At 41.6% G+C, this 15952-nt stretch overlaps 1 protein-coding gene across 3 annotated transcripts in view; it reads right to left on the bottom strand.

The window, feature by feature from the left end:
- Positions 1-15952, bottom strand: part of drp2 (dystrophin related protein 2) — a 190574-nt gene that overhangs the window by 77148 nt on the left and 97474 nt on the right. The window lies entirely within an intron of this gene.

The raw sequence follows: 15952 nt of genomic DNA on the forward strand, positions 1-15952 counted from the left end.
GAAGCCACCGACCACAACTCGAGCACAACCACCTGCCCGGGTAGCAATGCAATCATCGCTCCTGCTTCACCCTGAGAAACAAGTCGACTTTGAATGTTATTCTCCGCTCAAACAGCTCTGAGATATTCAAATATTTCTGTATTTTTGTTTACAATCCAAAAACATTACCAGTGGGGTTACAGTGACTGACACGTGTGAATTTTCTGCACTGCAGCTGCAAAGAAAGGACTCCTTACATTTTGGATGGAAACAAAGTGCGACATTTTAGGAATCAGTCCACTCTGGAGGACAAACTCTGCAGTGGAAACATTGTTTCTTGGTTAACTTAGTTTATAATGCTGACGAGAGGCGTCTTGTCAGATCCAAACGTTTTGGGTGGGTCTGCCTAACCACTGCAATAACCCGGCCTATAAATGAGAGGCTGAGAAATCTGTCAGCTGGTGTGATGTGGATTTTCAAAGAAGGAGAAGAGGGAGAGGGAGAAGATGACGAAGAAGGAGAACAAGAAGAACAAGAAGAGGAAGAAGAAGAAATGATAATAATAATAACTGAGGGACAGCCGAAGGAGATTGTCCAGTCTTACTGTATAAATGTATTGCCATTTACCTGGACGGTAAATTAAACTGGACAAAGAAAAACTGAGGATGTATTCAAGAAGGCTCAGTCATTATTCTTCTTGAGGACGATCAGATCACTTGGTGGGAAGAAGTCTGAGAACCAGTTCAAAACCACATATTTACTGTGAATCCCAAATCTCACAAATGCCTCTTTTATAATAATGGAGAAAAGCCTCTCCAATATGGAAAAAAAATGCCTCTGCAATGATAATAAAACTGAGATACATTTGTTTCCCTTGCCTTCTTCTAAATGAAATGAAGTGGAAAAAAATGTGGGATTCAGTGGAGATAAACAACAAAAGAAACCTGTAGGCGCCGAACAAAACTCCTGCACAAACAGCACCGAGCACAGCCCTGATGCAGCTAACCTAGTCAAACTGTGACTTTATGATAGTCGCTCAACGAGGCTGCAGGACGCTTAAAGTGTTCCTCAATCAGAAAGCACAAAAGACAGCAAAGAAATAGAAAGAGTTTCTGTCTGACAGTCTGTTTAGTTGAGGTCTGCAGAAGGACTCAGAATGACCCGGTCGCACCTTTATCCACCTCTCTCAAGCCTTCACAAAAGGCCGCTGGAGAGAACGCCCCCGGCTGCTCTCCTAATCATCAACCAGTCTCGACACCCTGCGCAACAGGTGATCTGAATCTGCTCTATTTAATACAGAGGGATTTCAAGCCCAAATTAATAAGATAGACGGTACCAAATAATGGGAGACTCTTAGTCAGTGTCCCCTTTTATGCTCACTTGAGGTTACTTTAGAAAATAGAGGCCATCTGTTACATTATGATTTTAACAGACTCGCAAGCGTCTGCAGGGACGATGCGTCACTGTTCTGCTGAATGAAATCTCTTCCTGCAGCCCTCAGATTTTTAGATGTGGTCAGGATCCGTCGCACCATGACGCTTTAATTCATGTCTGAAATGGCTTTTCATTGTTTTCATTTTGTTATTCATTTATTTTACTATGCCGAGATGCAATTTCCATATTATTGCTGTTGTCTGTATGAGTTCATTTTCCCCACTGGGGATTAATAAAGCTGTCTAATCTTATCTAGTTTGGCTTGTTTTTCTTCTTGGCAGATCGGTTTTGATTACTGCAACAGGAGTAACAAAAGGAGACGAAAAAAGCACACACCTGTTGCTCTGACGTCTTGACAATAAACCGCTATTTCTTGAGTTATACAAGGTAATATTGCTATGGCAACAGCGGTGCATGATGAGCGGCCGGCAGCTCCTCCAATTTACGCTACATTTTTTGCTTTTTTAATTGTGATTTTCTTCAGTTTTGTTGCTGAAACACTGCGTATGGCAGAAATACTGTCATCATCATTGAAGAAGAAAGCAGTTGAGCAACGGACTTTGCGACCATCACGGCCCTCTGCGTCCTGCATCACGCTGTTCGGACCTGCACTCGACAGGTGGACTGTGCTCTGAGCCGACAGAGCGCAGGACCACAGCGGGACGAGGACGGGTGGACCCTGTGTTTATAACATTGATGCTTGGTGCTCACGTGCAGTCAGAGACCACATCATCATCACCATCTTGTTGCTGCTGTTTACATAAACCCTGATGAATATTCAAAAGACGCACTACGTGTTTATGCATATTTCTATATTAATAACTGTATATATATGGTCTGTAACTTGTGTAGCATGAAGGAGTTTACATACGTTCATTTCGTTATACAACCCTGTGTTGTCAATGAAAAATTGTGGCATAGCCCAGAAGTCTTAAAGGAGCAGTATGCAGTTTTGGAGAAGAAATTCAAACTCAGAATTTTAATATTTACAACATTAATGATGTAATAATACAAACTCAGAAATATTTTTTTTTCTTCCCTATCTAAGTAAACAAGCTGTTCTCAAAGGAAAATAAGGTCCCAGGTTTGTAGCTAGAAAGGTGGCAGGGTCCGCCACACATAAACAAAGAGTTTGTTAACTGAGTTTGTTTAGGCATAAAATAAATCAATCTTCTGATTCACATTTCTTCCCCAAAACTATGTAGTGCACCTTTAATCGGAAAGTGCTACATTCCAGATATAACTAAACAGAATATGCTTTTTACATGACCCGTATCAAATGCTAAATGTTGTTATTTTTGAAATAATTGTGGACGTGGCCAGTGTCACTCCTCACCTGGACTGAGCATGTTGCACAGAGTGAGTGTAGCCCACATTGTGAGTTGCATGTTGCATGCGCCGGCAGCCTCGGATGGGAGCAGCAGGTAACTGAAAGATTTGAACTTCAGCATTAATAAATCATGTGGCGTGATAGCTGCAAACAGCCTGCTCATGTTTTCCAGCCTTTCCTGGGTCTCTCTCCTTTTTTTCCCTCCATTTTTTGATTTTCTGCACCGTAGGGGTAGAGAGTGTCGCGTGTGATGCATTCAGGGACTTCTCTCGTGGCGGAGGAGTTTTACTGATGCCTTGCCTCAAGCGTCTGTTCCAACAGCCATCTTACGGAGATTTGTGGGAAACACATTTGATGAGCAATGAGAGCAGACCAGCCACTGGGGCTGTTTCCCCACAACTGGAAATACTGTAGACGTTTGAAGATTTACAACAGCTGATGCCCACGGGTGATACGCTCCTGTAACAAATACTTTACAGCAGCACTGGGAAGATTTTGCACGCTTGTAGCTGCAAATTACAACACAAGATTATGAAATAATCTCATGTAAACATCAATACCTCAAAATCGGGGGGTGTAAACTGCACACGGGGAGCTTGTTTGTGTAAAGTAGCTTAAACTAAACCTAATGCTGTGATTAAGCAGGACGAGGTTAATTATGCCTCACTGATGAATCCTTCTTCTTTTGATTGCTGCTATTTAAAACAAACAAAAAAAACACCATGAACTGTCAAGTTTCAGAACTATTTGGACAAATAAAACAAATGTTCCAGCTCTTAACAGGGGTGGAAAATACCGTTGTCTTCACTGCAGTCTGACTATGAAAAGAAATCTTAACTAAGGACATAATTAAACGTTGTTAATGAGCGAGCTCGTCCTCCTCTGTATCAAAGTGACTCACTGCTATAATTAACCCACATTCACAAGCGTACCACATAATATCCATTCTTACGAGACGCTTTGCAGACACAAAAATCTCAATTTGCTTCTGTAAAGTACACGGAGATTCCTACTTTTTGATACGATGAACACAGACGTGCCATTGTGAGCGTACTTGCCAAGAGCCGTCATTCATTGCGCGCCTGCATCAGACACTCTACACTGCTGCGTGAAGACGTGAATGGATCTTGCCCATTGAAATTGTTCTGTCAAATGCAAATGCTGACTTATGGATGCACGGAAGCACCGGCGCGTTCACAGACGCTCAAAGGGGCCGATAATGTAAAGTGTTGTTAGCCCAGCAGGAAGTAGAGGAAGTGCAAGAGGAGCAGTGGGGAGCGGAGATATTTGAAAGTGATAAAAGATGACAAACGAGACGATCCCACTCCTGAGTGCTGTATGTTCAGTATGTGTGTGTGTGAGGAGGCAATAAAACAGCGAAAGTATTGCTCATTGCTCAGGTTTATTCGTGTTGTGGGTGAGTGTAGATGTTTTCCATCTGAATCAGGATTCCTTTTTATTGCGTGTATGATTGAATGTGTTCGTGTTCACGTGTTTGTGCTCACGGGGTTATACATCTGCATTTTTATCACCATTTATGTACGAGTGGTAAAAAAAAATACCACTCTGATTGAGGCGTGCAGAGAACAGGAACTCTCCGTCTTCACTGTCAAACGAGTGGATCCGGCCTCGGTGGGTATGCTCGCACTGCCGCGACAATTATCAGTACTTTTCCCCACAGTGGTGTGACAACTCGTCTGTTGGAGAAGGGTCCAGCTGCGACCTTGCACTCAGCAACAAACCACGCCCCGGTAAAAGCCTGTCCGCTTGTACACAACGCTACGGTCGCTGAGGATGACAAAAGACCACAGCAGATCAAAAATAACTTGAAAGGCAGCAATTTTAGTGTATACGAGGCAAATACATAATAATAACCTGGTCTATGCATTTGAAGCACGTCAATAGGCGACTGTCACCACAAAAAAATGTGATCTTCTCCTTCTTCTTGATGATGAGGACGATCTTAAAGATTTCATGCAAACACTTTGGAAATAGAAATAATTCTATTAATAAATGTAGGATTCAGCTCCCGATGAACATTTGATCAATTATCCATTAGGATTTTTGCAGCAATAATTGTTTCTTGTGTTCATGTTATGTAAACAGCTCATTTCCACTGTTGCCAGCCAATCTCTACAATTATAGCTTCAGTCAGCAGGCAATGCAAGGGACATTTATAGCTGCTCACTTAGTTGCGCATCTCCCGCTGAGCAGTGTTGTAGCCTATCTGACATCCAGCACAAAATGAAGTTAATTTAAGATTGTCGTTAAACACGTTCACGCTCGGTGCCTGAAACGCTGCCATCTTGTTTCAGTAAAGAAGAAAACTGAGGCATTTTCATTATTAAGACATTTGCCAAGTACGGTCAAAATGCCTTTTTAAATTATAGAAGATATTTTCAAGGCTGCTATTCCAGAGAGAAACAGGAGGATTTAGGGGATTGGAGCTGACAACACTGATCAGACTGCTGGCTGATAATGGCTCCTCTCTCAAACCACAAGCAGCAGCTATAAGCTGCAGAGTTGTACTGAGGTAACACAGCTCGGAGGCTGGAGCGGCTCAAGCCTCTGCCCCCTTCAGTAAAGTGCCCCTCTCAAACGAATAAAGAAAGTAATTATCCTTACGACTTGTATTGTTGTTGTTGCGACTGCTGACGACCGACTTAAGGAGCAACTCTCTTTCTTCTTCAAGTGCTTTCTTCCTCTGTTAATGAACTCCAGATGCAGTTTTTATTCGTCCTCGTGTGGCTGTGTTACTCAGCGGTTATTGTTTGCTTTGCCTGTTTCCGCTTTGACTCGGTGTGAACGTTTCATTCTAATTAGCTAATTAGTTAATCAGCTTAGAGACATGTGGAGAGTGTATTTGTGTGTTTGATTTCCAGGTCAATCTGTTGCTATATTTAGCCGTCGGGGCTTTGAAATTGATCAACGTTCAAACAGTTTCATCACATTTCTTTGTAAAGATCATTTATCAGACACAAACAAGGTGACTGTTACCTAAGATTAATGCAACTTTTAAAATGAAGCATCATTATTTTCACTGACAGTGACCTGCAGAGACACACACTCTCAAACTGTTGCTAATTATCGCTGCATCCGAGAGGGCACTTTCGCAGCTATCTTTCGAACATGGGGGCACCAGGGTGGAGTGATCAGGAAGATATCATGGCTGACTTTGATATAAGAAAACAAATACATTTATTTTTTGGAAATTTTTGGGCATATATTGTAAAACAGGTGCACAATGTGATTGTGGGTGTTATCTAAAATGGTTAAAAAAAAAAAAAAGCATTTTCCATTTCAGCTGGACTTCAACAATAACATTCAGCTCTTTTCCAACAAGTGAAGTAAGTTGTTGCATCCCAATGAGCTGGAAATAAAAATGACGTGATCAGCAGAAACTACAACAACTTCAATTTCAATTTGGTGCTGAGGAGAAGTTATACAGAAACTAATTAAAAGTTTCTTGGAAATGTATTAAATAAGTTACCAGCTGCTGATTGACTTCTTATAGGAAAATAGTAGATTATTATAATTAAACACTGTTGGGGGGATTATCAATCAATTTTGAGCTGAATATTCTGGTAATTTGGGTGTAATTCCAAAGAAATTTCAAATATGTCACTTATGAATTTGTTCGTATTTAGCTGTATAGTACTTGAAAGTCACCAATTAACCAAACCAATTATTTTCCTAAACCTCACCAAACTGTCACAAAAAATTAAAAATAAAAAACAAAACAAAAACTGAACATAATGTCGATTAAAAAAATACACAACAATACAACAATAACTTTTACATGGGACACAAACACCAGTCTCCTGAATCAAAGTGCTGTGCTTGACTTATTCTTCCACCACCACCAACTTCCTAAAAATCAAAAACATGAGTGGTACCGGCTTTTTGCCCAAAACATTGACTGACAGGTTGTTAATTAATCAACACCTCAATCAAACTTACTGTTTCATGATGCTGTTAAAAGTCTTTACTGTGCATCAATAATTGTAAAGACAGCAGTAAAAAACAGCTAACACATTGATCCGGGCTTTGACCTGACTTGTCCTCCTTTGACCTCTGCTCATGTCTGCAAGTAAACACAGCTAATGTAGAAAGCGTGTCTCCAATCCTGGAGCTCTCATTGTTCTTGCAGCTCCGACAGCAAACAATGTTTTCGCTCCTTTGGGGATTTGATTTGCTCCATATAAACCATTCAGTGTGCCTGGGTACAGAGTGTGCACAAAACCTGATTATCTTTTCCTGCAAGTCAAACAGACACCGTAGTCCAACATTGTCCCTAATCCGTGCAAGACCACCTCTGATTTGTTCTGCACCAGATGACGGGTGTGAAGGCACAGTTCAGCGCTCTGCTCACGGCTTCACTCTTGTTTAATTTCAAACGCAAAACACACACACACACACACACACACACACACACACAAAGAAGTAATTCATCAAATTATTCATGGGGCTCCTAATTCCCCTGTTGGTTGGTTTTATCATTAAAAGTGTATCAAAGTTTGTTTTCGTCAGCCCTGCCACCAGATATGGCGTCTGTCCCACAAGTCTCGAAGCTGTGATTCCTTCATCATCACATCTCCATTCCCTGGTTTACCAGCCTTTAGTCAGTGCGATACACATGACGTCAATGGCAGCCTCTCAAGGAAAAGAGAAAGGGGTTTCTGTGAGGCCTGAATTAACGAGCGCACGGCTGAATTAACTGATAGAGATGCAAAAATGTCACTTTGCAAGTGGAAAGACAGATGCAATCAATGCAGGTCACAACTGGGGGGGTGCGGGGCAGAGATTTGTCGTTTGAAAACAGGTGTGCTGATTAAAGTTTTTAAAGACTGGTTCCCCCCCACATGCCTCACTGTGGTTTGGTCCACTGCCAATCTATCTGCACCTCCACATGCGCTCAGTACCTGAGGAGCGGTCTCTGGGAGTGTGCTGTTGGCTGACCATATTAAGTAGCTACTTTGCAAAAGTAAACTTAAAACAAAAAGGGGATATTTTTCTCTCTTCACAAAGCTGTGCATATTTTATATACAGCACAGGAACACAAAGTGTTTTGGCTTAAAAAGATTTTAGTTTTGGTCACCATAAACCCAACTGTATATGTCTTGAGGTCTCATCAAAAACACCTAGTTATCTCGTCACAAACACGGCTGCAGAGGGCCTGACTTCCCGTCATTAATAGCCTTTTTTCGCTGCCACAAACATGGCTGGAATATATCCCAAGGACACCTTAAAACATCCAGTGGTGTCACGTTTACAAATGTTGAAACGCTCTTTCTCACCCTGAAATAAACCACTGAGTCGCAAAATGATTCTCAGAGAGAAATCCATTCCTTCAATGCCTGACTGATTCATGGCTGAATCCCCCGACATCACCTGCAATCCAATCGCCAACCCCTCTAGCATCACAATGTTTTAACCCCTGACCTGACAGTAGTATTTTCATTAACACGTAACTGGAGCTTAATAAGTCGTGCCGGTATTCTACTGTAACCTGCCGGAGGGTGATTCAGGGAAAGTGGAGCACAGAACAACTAAAGGGCATTGCGCCGAGCTGTACAGAAGAATAGAGGTGGAGGAGGGCTACCTACAAGAGAGAAATAATGACAGCTGAGAGGAAGAGGAGAGCAGAGACTAAATGAGAACGTGAATGGGAATAAAAGAACAACCTGAGTGATAACGGTATCAACAGATTCTGGTGGTGAATAGGAACATTGTGGTAATGACAGAGACAAAAACAGACTCAGAGGTCTCCCTTTGCCCTCAGACAGACGCTGAGCGTGGGCGTCTGGCTCTCTGCAGTTATCTGAGCCATGCGGCAAATAAATTCATAACATGCCACTGAGACACCCACACCAACCCCGGTGGGCATTCCCTGCAGTGCAAAACAGTGGGCACCTTACTATGCAGAGCGGCCTGAATCTCAACAAAGCCTCACATTGTGACCGATAATCAGCTCTGCTACGTTTAAAATCTATTTGAAGAGCTCGTACCTATAACTGACTCAGCTTTCTGTGCTAATAGTACACTGGGGGAAATTTGTGATGATTCAGCTTCGAGCTGTTTTGTGTTTGACTGCTAGAAGTGCAGGGATAGGACTCAGTACAGTCGGTCTCTGCGGGGGAAATACGCCTCGATCACACTGATAACACTTCAATTACCTTGAGCAGAAATTGAGAACATCCCGTTTAGCTGACCTTAAAGAAACAGTTTCAGGGTAACTTTGGTATTTTTCAACCTGTCTCAGAGAGCATTTGCGACAACGATATTTGAAAGTTGGTCCAGTGATGAGCCGGAGCACTGCAGCCGGCAGATGCACGGCCGGCTGCTGTGTAGTCCCTGCGGGTGACTGTATGTATGTGCCCTTTAAGTGCTTGTTTTTGCCGCTAACAGATTGTTATTCTATGGAGCAGTACAGAGACAGTCTTTTCTGTTAAAGAAGAAATCCTTTTTGTTTAACCAGAAACAGCCATTATAATTCCAGCAAAAGCCACCAGACAGAAACAGAAATGTTATTATTGTTATAAAAGCCTAATTCAAACCTGACCAAAGCAGTGTTGTTGTGTCCTTTCGGCGTCAATAAATAGCAGTCACGCACATCAGGAGTTCAACTGAAATCAAAACAGGGTGGATTTTGATACTGTCCGATAATATTTTTGGGCTGTTTCTGTGATTCATATTGTATCCTTAAGACTGTTTGCTGAAGCTTTATATGTTCAGTTGACTTCATATGCACAGTATGTTGTTCCCCTCCTTCATGAGTTTTCATGGATAGTGTTAATTCCTGTTCTTTTAAGAATAGTTTTACGGACATCCTATTTAAAATCCAGACCACCTCAATTCAGATCCAGCCAGACTGAAATCATGATGGACTCCAGCCTGATCTTATTTTTGTTTTTGTGCTGTGAGGAGCTTATTTATATTCTTGTGTATCATACTGTATATATATTAGGTGTATATTTGTATTGATATGTAACTTCATGCAATATCACTGGTTGGTATAGATAGCGCTATATTTTCACCTGTATCATCATGTGACGGGAACATGAATTTAAAAATGGCATCTTTATACGTCAACTAAGTCTAAAAAAGAGCATTTGCTTGCAGCGTCACTTGTGGAAAGTTTGTTGACTTTTGTCTGTTCCAACAATCATCAACTCTGATTTAATAAATCCTGAATTCATCACATTAGTATAAAAATATCCTGCCTCTACATGCTGGTTTTCCCCGCTGCTTCTCTGAGGTCCACCCTCCCCCTCACTCATCTCCCAATATTGTCACATCTTACAAAGTGAATTAAGTGTTTGTTTAGACCAGACCAGAGTTTGTGAATGTTGAAACAGTGAAAGGAAAAACCCAGATCTGTTTTTGGTGAGTTTTACTTTGTTTTCCATCAACTTTGAATGTGACGATAAAATTACTGTTTCTGCAAATGGAGTCTGGAGGCTTTAGCGGGAGTGATAGCGGCCGTTTCTGGTTAAAGAAAATCACATCTTATTCTTTAACAAAAAGGCCTCTGCAGGAATTTGCTTCAATAATGTTATCAGCAGTATTGAGTGTAACACTACCAGAGGAAAGGGCTGATGTGTGGGCATATGTGAGGTCTTACAGTCTTAACTGGTAATTAAGTGTAGCTGTGGTGTAACGCAAAAGCAATGTAACTAGCAGTGTAGCAAGTTACTTTCACTACAGAAAATTTAAAAAAATTCAAATTACACTTCTTTTTAAAAAACAACAAGCACTGTGAGGTACATCACTTTTTTTTAGTCACTACACAGACGCTGGTTGCCAGAAACAAGTGGCGAAAACAAGCACTTAAAGTGAACGTGCATTAACCGTGTTCAATTACAAGTAAAGATGACACCGCAGCCTGTTTTGTTGCTGCCAGCTGCAGCGCTCTCACTCAATACCAGACCAATTTCAATAAATGTTGTCCCCGGTAGTCACAAAAGAAACAATAGCCCCAGGTTGAAAAATACAGGTTACACTTTAAAGATTTTAGGAAATATTACGTGCCATTTTCTTGCCAAGAGGTGAGAAGATCTATACTGCTCTCATCTGTCCTGTAAATAATAAGTTACAGCCTGCAGCCGGTTAGCCTGGATTAGATAAAAAAGACAGGAGGAAGTTGACATAAGCTGGTGTCAACAGGCATGTACAGTCCAAGTGAACGGACACAAAAGCAGGAATGAAGAAGGAAGGCCAGATGATGAGCTGATTGTCCAGTGAGAGAACAACTCAGCCATCCAAAAAATAACTCAACCTTTTCCTAACACACAGTCTTTATATCTATATAGTAAATTCAGTGCGAGCTCACACACTCTCGTACTAAATTTGATAAAACAGTAGTTGCAGATGGCTGAACAGCCTCAGCAATATGCACGGGGTAATAAATGTCTCTTTTATATATATTCATAATCATTCAGCGGTGATTATGATAGACACGGTGCAATACACTGCTGTGGTCTACTTGTTTGGGGCTATTATCTAAATCCTGCATAAAACATTAAACCATAACTTGATATAGCACAAAGCACACGGCAATAACAACAGCATGTCTAGGTTTTTTTTTTTGCCAATGGCACCGAAGCACTGTTTGGTAGTCAGTAACACATGCTACACAGCTGGTGAGTGTGTGTTAACTGGCTCACAGTGGAATGAATTTGCCTGCTTTCTATACAACATGCCATAAAAGTGATCAAACCCCTAACCTTCTGTTATCAGCGCTGAGTCCAATTAGCTGAGCCGCGCTGCGTCACACTGATAAATTTCTCTGTGCCGCTGCCATCTGTAAACATTTAGAGGAAGCTTTATTCCTTATCTTAATGTTTTTATATTCTCCGGGTGTTTTTAGGAATGGGAGCATGTAGGTGCTTTCAAAGCATTTTCCATTTTTGAACAACTGTTTATCAGTGTTGGTCCACAGTTTATATCACACATTCACGGTCCCCAGAGGATGAAGCCTTCCGACTTTGGTCATAACCAGACTTTTCCTCCTGAAGCACCAGCAGTTCAAAGTTTTCACTTATCTAGTAACATATTTTGATATCCACTGGACCGACTGTCATGAAAATGAATCCTCCATTCATATTCGTCTCATAATTTTAGCCACCATCAGGTCAAATACTTAAAAAATTAATGACATCCCTATCAGCCTCAACATCTGTACTTTGTGTTTAGCACTATTAAGCAACTATTAGCATGCTGAAATGGATGCTGAATCCAAGAAAAGTCAGATGAATAAACTATAACTGCTTAACAACAGCACAGGAGTTTTGTCACTGTGAGCTTGTTAGCATGCTGATGTTAGCATTGAGCTCAAAGCACAGACTCACAGAGCTGCTAGCGTGGCTGCAGAATCTTAACCTTGATAAGGAATGAGTACCAAAGTACAAGAGGAAGTTTCACTTAAAGGTTAATTCCAGTATTTTCAAACGTGGGGAATATTTTTACATATTTTGGTGTCTAAATGACTAATGGGTCCAAAAGTTTGGGAATTGGTCCATATAGTCTCAGCCAGCAGCTGTAAAATGGGTTGCAATGGCTGAGGGCAACTGCACCCGTCAAAGTACATCCACTAAAAGTTTGTTTTTGGCAACGACAAGCATCATAATGGAAAGCTTACCTGCAGAGATTAACCTTTTTGTTAAAGGGTAAGGTGCAAAAACAGCTGTTATAACGCTGTCTTCACAGCTGCCAGACTCCATTGACAAAATTACTATTTTGGGTCTCCACTTGGTCATTAGTGTGAGTGTATCTCTGCAACTACAAGGTCTATTTGAATAATCAAGGTGTCGTAATAAAGGGAAAACTTGAAATATTTGTTCAGATGTGTAAGTATAGGTATATATGTCACTGGGTCTGAGTAAATCAAGTTGGCACACAACAAGTGAAAGATTTTATTTCTGCCTCAACACAAATCACAGTTTAAGAGTGAATATCCTTGAGGAATGATGCAGTTGCAGCTCCAAATCTTGAGCAAACCATAGCAAAACATCTGAGCGTTACCTCTGCCAACTTTTATGCTAATAAAGTGAATCAGAGCAAAATTGGAGGTTTAAGTACGGAGTACTCAGGCGGAATCTCCAAATGTGCCATTTGGCACATTTTGGCACCATCTGTGCCATTTAAAAATTCCTCAGGTACCAAACTATATATTTCACTTTTATGTTAGCAAGTTGGGCTCAGCTCTGGCTTAACAGGTTCATGCAACAATGCGTTAAATATGGTCCCCTCTCACTAAAACCTCCAGGAAAGGGTACATCAGAGAGTGAGGACATTGAAGACAGTAACTCACATGATCCCACGCTACTTTTGTTTTGCCTTGATTGAGAAACCTCTAACACAAGAAATGATATATGTTGCATTTCACACGTAGTTCAGATCCAAACTAACACCAAACTATGTCAAATATTCTGGATCCAGGTTTCTAAACACTTGAATTTCCCTTTCATTTCAGTCAGGGTAAAATATACTGTAAGGTGTAACATGTGAGAGTTTGAAGGCTAGAGGGTAGCAGCCATGACTTTTATTACAACAGAGCTTCAACCACCTGTCAATCAGTGCCAGACAGGCCATTATAAGGCCAGTCGTCTGCTCTTGTCCAGCCGCTGGCATTAAACGCAGTCAGACGTTTCCTCTGGACAGCACTTACCCTCAAGGTTAGACAGCTTTTCAGTCAACCACTCTCTCATTCATTCATTCTTATATTGTTCTTTCTCTCTTCCCCTCCCATTTCCCTGCATCAGATCTCTCCTCTGTGATGATTTAATACCAGCTGTCCCTTCTCTCTCTCTCTCTTTCCTATATCCCTCTCTCCCCCCTCCGTCCTCTCTCAGCCTGATGAAGTCAGAGTGCAGCTCGGGTATAAACAGCCACTGCAGGCCATCCATAGTGATCTCATTACACAGGACTGCAGGGGAAACTGTCTTAACCAATTTCACAACTATCCTTCCTTAACCTCCCCCTCCCGCTTCATAGATACATTAGGGTCAAGTAAGCAATTAAGGGGCCAATTTTCTAAACAGGATGCCAGTTGAATTGGAGAAACAGAAATGATGCAGCGAGCCTGGACAGTTTCCAATTAAGCATCAAAGAACAACATGAGCTCCCTCTAATTGTTTTTGCACTGGAAAACCTCTGGAGTGTAACTTGTGCAGTGGCAGTGTTAACCCATGTGATATCAATAATTAATCTGCTGACTGGAAGGGGCGCTGAAATATGCATTATTGTGTGACAGCACGTTATTAGACAATTCCTTTTTTAATTGTCTGAAAAGTGACCGTGAATGGCAACAAGAAGAATCGTCGCAGGAAAATGGAAAGCAAACAAAGAAAAGAGGCGGTATATGTAGATGTTATGCATCATTAGGCTCTACTCCCCTGTGTCACTGGCTGGACATAAATTTAACACATATTAGCGTTACGTTTCCCCACAGATTCAACCACGAAAGGGCTGCTGCCAAAGCAATCAAAAGTTCGGTCCGCACTTATTATTCAATTAGAAAAAGTGCAAATTTCCCGGCAATTAAGAGTCTGTATATAATGATAACTTTGGTTGAGCCAAAACCCGTCAGACTCACTTTTTTCAGTTCCATTACACGTCTCTTTACCAACTGGGTCGGTGCGCAAACAGTGGCTAATTTGCAGCAAAGACCGATTTGTTTCCAAATGTGGTCACTGCGGCGCAGGAAGTTGTTTTGCCTTTTTATCTTCTGTTTTGTCTCTCCGAGGAAATTGTTGGAGTTGGAGCGGCCGAGGAAATACTCAGTAAACCTCAGCAAACCAGAACATGACATTGGACAAATAACCTGTGAGAAGCTGAACCTGATGTACTGCATCATTGCAAAGTGATCTAACTAAGACTGAAGGAGTCTCTGGCTCACTGTCCTTCGATTTTTCTCGACATTCGATTGACTTCATACTCGGTGGGTGTGCTGCCGGGAACCCAAGGACGCGCATTGTCGAGTGTGAAGTAGTTCGGAACAGTTCCTCGAGAAAGCTGCGAGTGAGAAACATCACATCCCGAGAGCCCCGGCAGGTCCAAACCTCGCAGTTTTAGACGTCAAATGTGTGAGTTTAAACGACAGTCACTGACTTCGTTATAACCGGAGTCATGAGAAGGACAGCGGGTTAGGTTAACCCTCTCTCTCAACAGCGCCGGTATACCGAACGAGTCTTCAACTAATTTAAGATAAAAGATAAAACGATTCTACATTTTGCTTCTCACGTGTGCAGTGTGTCTCTGGCCTTCATTCAGTCAATTAATATGTCGCTTAAAGCAACATTATGTAACTTTTTTACCTTAAATTAGCAGCTTCAAAATCATTTTGATGGTACAGTTCAGTGAGACGGTAGGATCACAGTGTTACATACATGTTTACTTCAAGATATGTGATGATGATGTTGTTTTTATGCTTGTTTCTTGAATGGTTTTAATCTGGAGACTGCTTGCCGCCTGTATGTTGGCACAATGACGACCCTGGCGCAGACTGCTCGTCTGGTACAGACTGCCATGAAAAATTATGGGGGTCAAAAACCACCCGCCGCTCCAAATCTATCAGCAGCCTGTTATCAGACAAGCGCAGAAAATAGTGTTGTACCCGACACACACTCTTCACTCAGAGCTCCAGCTCTTACCTTCTGGTGAAAGATTCAGGGTTCCCAAGTGCAAGCTGAACCGTTATAAACATTCATTCCCGCCCATGTCCATCGAGCTGCTCAACACCAATATGTAATGTAGGATAGAAGTTGGCTATTAGGGATGTGCAATGTTGCCACTGTGCAATATGTGTGAGGGTATAGTGCAATCTGTTGCCATTGTCAGCGGGTGTTATCTTCCCTTATCTCATCTACTCTTATCTTATCTTTTCTTATCTTAACTCAGGTTTGTCTTAAACCCCGGTGTTGTAAAATGATAAATACATGAACCTTTAACCTTCATAACCGCGGGGTCTCTCTGACTCTTCAGGTTAATGAACTTGCTGCAAACAGCGACACCAGACAGCAATGGTCCATTCCTAACAGGCAAGTTTTGCACAAGTACTGCCCTCGGGGAAAAATTTGCATTTTTATTTCTTTTGAGACAGCTAACTAGTAGGGAGAAAAGCAATCTGCAGTTTACAGACATTGTTGCCACACAACAATCTCTACTCAAGTTTCCAAATGCGGCTGCTTTTGCTTCTCTCGGATACAA

Source organism: Pagrus pagrus (assembly GCF_965226575.1).
Source record: "Pagrus pagrus genome assembly, chromosome: 5".
Lineage (NCBI taxonomy): Eukaryota > Metazoa > Chordata > Actinopteri > Spariformes > Sparidae > Pagrus > Pagrus pagrus.